The sequence below is a fragment of the Salmo salar genome, chromosome 14, assembly GCF_965601325.2.
Source record: "Salmo salar chromosome 14, fSalSal1, whole genome shotgun sequence".
NCBI lineage: Eukaryota > Metazoa > Chordata > Actinopteri > Salmoniformes > Salmonidae > Salmo > Salmo salar.
Genome location: NC_138304.1, coordinates 2,722,927 through 2,728,926, shown reverse-complemented (window position 1 = coordinate 2,728,926; position 6,000 = coordinate 2,722,927).

Below are 6,000 nucleotides of genomic sequence, written 5' to 3'. Positions count from 1 at the left end.
GGAATGTAGGTATGTGGGAGTTGCAGTGAGAAACAGAATGGTAGAGATATCAGCTATCTTGATCCGCACTGACGAGCTAAATTACTTTTTACAACTCTGTTCCCAGGCCCTGTTTCTGCACATCTGCTAACTGACACATAGATAAGAGGATGTACTTTTTATAAAAGGAGAGAGACAACTCTTGTTCGTTGGTCTTTCAGCATTGAACTAATTGAAGTTAATTGCTCAATTGTTGCAAATCTTATAATAAAGTATTATTGGAAGAATCTACAGTCCCTCTCTTCTTTAGAATTTCACGTCACACAATCTAGACAAACTTCCTGCAACCAACATTCCTCTCTCCAAAATGAATAAAGCACTTAAGAATATCTGTGTTGAGGCTGGATTGGTGGATATCTGGCACCATGTGCATCCTAGGGAGAACCCACACAACACACAACACTTATTCTAGAATTGACTACTTTTTCACATACAAATCTGAGGCTCATAGAGTAACTAAGTGCGACATACAACCCATCACTCTGTCTGACCATGGACCAGTGAGTTGCCAATGGGACATAGGTATTAAAATAATGTCTAAAAGATCGCTCTTGAACACTAGATTACTGAATGATATAGAATTTACTCAAGGTCAAGAGCATGGATTTTGGAGTCCAGAGTGGACCAACCTAAACGTAATTATATGTTTGACATCTTAAATGATCGTGCCCCTGGTTATATGAAAAACCACATTGATTGTCTAAGTAAGAGAAACCACTCTACTGTCCCTTGTGCCCCCTACTGCTGGTCAGGTGTATTTATTTGAATGATAGGTATGATGTGCAATGAATAGATTGTTTTTTAAGGTCGAAATGTGAAATTAATATGGTTCATTTTTAAGGTTAGGGAAAAGTGCAGTGAATAATGCCACTTTCTAGGATGTCAATATAAATGAATGTATTTATGGTTGTTTGTAATTTTGTCTTTCCTTTTAATCATTATATGTGTTATTGTTTTTACCATCGAGGACCACTTTGGAAACAAGTGTTTTAATTAATACTTTTAAGTGATATCCTCTGGGTCCACATTGTACATTTTGTTGTATATGTCTCTGATCCAAAATATATTAAATTCAATAGAGCAGAACATTCAAGGTCAAAGACAAGTTATTCATGGAGATGTGCCAGAAGCAAGAGCACAAGAAGAACATCAAGCAGAACCACGACCAGCTCGTGAAAGAAGGCTACCTGTTGACTACATAGTTCATTGTAGTCCTACAACTAACCTATGTTCATTAAAGGAAGTAATGTTAAGATCCGAACTGAGACGGATAGGCTAGTTAATAGATAGCTTAGCTGACAGCTATGGGAGCTAACCATGTAACTTTCTAATTCTTATTAAACCTTGTTAAATGATAATAGAAGTTGTGATCATTAGCCTGAGACACTTCTATAACATGTTTACTTTTCGTCATTTTCTCATGTTAAGCCTAACGTTTTATGGTTCACAAAGCTAAAGGCCTACGGTGTTGCAATGCTGCTATTTAGAATGCTGGCTGGCGGCAATAATGTATTAGTAATTAAAGTGTGAAATTCAAAACATTGCTTTTTTTTATTTTTTTCTGCAACAGCGTACTAATCAGATTTGTTTTTATATACAACTGTCCTGTAGGCCTGTAGCCTACCTTAGCCGTCTCACAGCTTGGATATAAAGTTTGTGCTGCGTAAAACCAGTCTATTAATGCCAAATAATACAACCAGTCCACCGTCAAAACAATAGCTTACTAGGGATTGTTTTATTATGCAGACAATGCAATCTAGCCTACTATATATAGCTATAGTGCCTTCAGAAAGTATTCACACCCCTTGACTTTTTCCACATTTTGTTGAGCTACAGCCTGCATTTAAAATGGATTCAATTGAGATTTTGTGCCACTGACCTACTCAAAATAACCCATAATGTCAAAGTGGAATTATGTTTTTAGAAATGTTTACAAATAAATAAAAAATTAAAAGCTGAAATGTCTTGAGTCAATAAGTATTCAACCCCTTTGTTATGGCAAGCCTAAATAAGTTCAGGAGTAAACATGTGCTTCACAAGTCACATAATAAGTTGCATGGACTCACTCTGTGTGCAATAATAGTGTTTAACATGATTTTAATGACTACCTCATCTCTGTTCCCCACACATACAATTATATGTAAGGTCCCTCAGTCAATCAGTGAATTTCAAACACAGATTCAACCACAAAGACCAGGGAGGTTTTCCAATGCCTCACAAAGAAGGGCACCTATTGGTAGATGGGTCAACATAAAAAAGCAGACGTTGAATATCCCTTTAAGCATGGGGAAGTTACTAATTACACTTTGGATGGTGTATCGATACACCCAGTCACTACAAAGATGCAGGCGTCCTTCCTAACTCAGTTGCCGGAGAGGAAGCTAACCGCTCAGGGATTTCCCCATGAGGCCAATGGTGACTTTAAAACAGTTTTTAATGGCTGTGATAGGAGAAAACTGAGAATGGATGAACAACATTGTAGTTACTCCACAATACTAACCGAAATGAAAGAGTGAAAAGAAGGACGCATGTGCAGAATAAAAATATTCAAAAACAAAATTGTTTGCAATAAGACACTAAAGTAAAAGTGCAAAAAATGTGGCAAAGAGTTATGTTTGGGGAAAATCCAACACATCACTGCGTACCACTCTTCATATTTTCAAGCATGGTGGTGGCTGCATCATGTTATGGGTATGCTTGTCATCGGCAAGGAATAGGGAGTTTCTTTCAGGATAAATAGAAATGAAATATAGCTAAGCACAGGCAAAATCCTAAAGGGAAACCTGTTTCAGTCTGCTTCCAACAGACACTGGGAGATGAATTCACCATTCAGCAGGACAACACAAGGCCAAATATATACTGGAGTTGCTTACCAAGACGACATTGAATGTTCCTCCATGGCCTACATAGTGTTGACTTAAATCGTCTTGAAAATCTATGGCAAGACTTGAAAATGGCTGTCTAGCAATGATCAACAACCAACTTCACAGAGCTTGAAAACATTTTTTAAAGAATAATGTGCAAATGTGACCAACTGGTTGAAATTGGTCTTATGTAGAAAAATTTGCAATTGTGTTTTTTTGACATTGGATAAAAGTAGAGACTTGGTATATCATACACTGCATTTTTCGAGGAACAATGAGAAAGTAATTCTGCTTTGAAAGTTTACAAACTTGTAAACTCACTTTTGAGAAAATGGCCTTTGAATCTTTTGGTACCTACTGGAAAGCTCTCCTCAGCATTGTTCACACCCTCTTAAGCCAGCCCCACCCATCTCTTTAAGGATTCACATGTGAGGTCATGTGTTAAACAGTAAGTAGTGTTGAAATTAAGACTAAAAGTGGTAGTAGCCTACAATAAGGAAAAATTCCAGATAAACAGAAAGTGTCCAGATATAAATATTTGATAAATATTAGATGACGCTTACCCGACACACTTGTCTAAATTGATGGGTCATGTGAAAGAAATGCTATAATCACCAGTTTTATTTTACTAGGCAATTCAGTTAAGAACTAGGAACTGCCTTGTTCAGGGGCAGAACAACAGATTTGTACCTTGTAAGCTCGGGGATTTGAACTTGCAACCTTTATTAGTCCAACGCTCTAACCACTAGGCTACGCTGCCGCAGTCACATCCAATGGATAAATTGTCATAGTTTTTAGTTTAGTTTATTAATTTGACCATTTTAAAAAACAAGCACACATACAACTTAAAAGCCATACATGCACATGAATAAAATCATAGAGGATAACACACAATAAAGTCTGGGACTTATTTCCATTGTGGTCCTCTTGAGACAAGATGGCTGGACAAGATCAAACACAGTACGGCAGTGAAATAATAAAACAAAAAAGAAGAACATCCATCTCGTCATTCCAGTTACATCATTTTACATTTACATTTTAGTCATTTAGCAGACGCTCTTATCCAGAGCAACTTACAGTAGTGAATGCATACATTTCATGCATTTTTTGTTGTTGTTGTTGTTGTACTGGCCCCCCGTGGGAATCAAACCCACAACCCTGGCGTTGCACACACCATGCTCTACCAGCTGAGCCACAGGGAAGACATCATAGGCGTTATTCATATGGGCACAGAGGACATCAAACATATTTTTACTTTATTTTTAAAGCTGCCCAGAGAGGACGTTGTTTTTATAGGCAGAGGCAACTCATTCCATTCTGAGACTTCAGTGTACAGGAAAGTACCTTTCCCAGCATTACTACTGAACCTGTATAAGCACACATCAGCAACACCTGATCTGGTGCTGTGATTGTGTGCATCCCTAACACGAGGAAAGTAATCACTTAGATATCTGGGCGCAGGACCATAAATACTCCTGTAAACCAAACCTAGTCTAATCTGAGACACCCTAGCCTCAACAGGCAGCCAGTTTAGTTCCTGAAAGCAGCTCCTGCCTATGTGAGTACGTGGACTCACCTTCAATACTACCCGGATCAGCTTATTCTGGGCTATCTGGAGCTTCCCCTTCATAAGTTTAGATAAGCCCCCAAACCAGGAAGTACTAGCATAGTCAAAATGGCATTAAATGAGGGCAGTAGCTAGCACTTTCATGGAGTCCTTATCAAGCAGCTTGGACTTTCTAGCCAAAAACTTAGTCCTGGCATTAACCTTCCCTAGCACCTTATTGGCCATGCTCACACCTCCTAAGCTTCCATCAAGGATACATCCCAAGTAGCTAACAGAGGTTTTAGTAGTCAGCACCTCACCTCCTAACTCCACTCTGATTTCAGACGACCTACACAATTTAGGTCTGGATCCCAAAATAATTTCTTCAGTTTTCCCTAAGTGCAGAGATAGCTTAGTGCAGAGATAGATGGGAGGAAGCTATGTCAGCGTGGCGCAGCTGCTGAAACCTGGTCCCGACTGAGTCTGAACGGTCCTTGGCGACAATAACACCAGGCTCCAGACCGTCGAAGCTGTAAAACAGGAAATAACAACAAAAAAAGACATTACAACCTTGCACAACATCAATTCACCCCCCAAGTTTAGATAAGAAGAATAACCTCAGAATGCAATGAACATTATATTCACCTGAAGTGCTGGTATTGCTTGATCTGTGACAGCGGTCTGAAGTACAGAGTCAGGTGTTGTTGCCAGCCATAGCTTTCCACCAGCACTGTACCATCCTCTAGTCCAACCAGCTGTGGAATGTTGACCCCTGTCACAATGCTGTCCTTCACATGATGACTGCGCTGCTGCCTTTGCTGGATGACATGCCTTCATCAATCAAGTAGTTGACTAGTTGTGGTATTATTTCACAGCATACACCAAACAAGCCACACTTGCGAGGAGTTAAAAGGTAGATGGGACCTGGCTGTATAGGGTCAGAAGGATAGTGCACCTGCAAACAACAAAAGATAAATTACAATTAATTGTCTCACCCCTGTCAGTCTGTCATTACACAGCTCAGTGAAAGGTATTTGCCTGCCTCCCTATATATATATATATATATATATATATATATATATATATATATATATATATATGGGACACAAATATTGTACAATTCAGTTGTGCAAGGCTCTTAGAGACTTACCCAAAAAGGGGGTTTGCTCTCATTATCGCTGCTGGTTCTTTAGCAGTCATCAGCTTGGTTTTCTGGGAGAGGAGGAGGAGAAGGAAGGCCGGCACTCTCATTAGAGGAACTGTCACTATTCTCGAGAGGAGGAAGAAGAGGAGGAGCAAGGCCACAGTCATGGATGGGCCCAGGCAGTGAGGTCTCTATCGGGACTGGGAGGATGCTAGTGCTAGCTGGTGCTTAAGTAGGCCTCCACCTGCGCTGGTATTTTGTCAGTCGAGGACGAGGTGGTAGCTTTGCTGATCTGCTTATCTTCAGTAATTTGTTACGAGCTTGATTCGATTAAGTTTATTTGCTGCGTTTTTGTGCATCACTTGGTCTTGCCTTTTGTTTATCCATCTTGAACAACACACTCACTC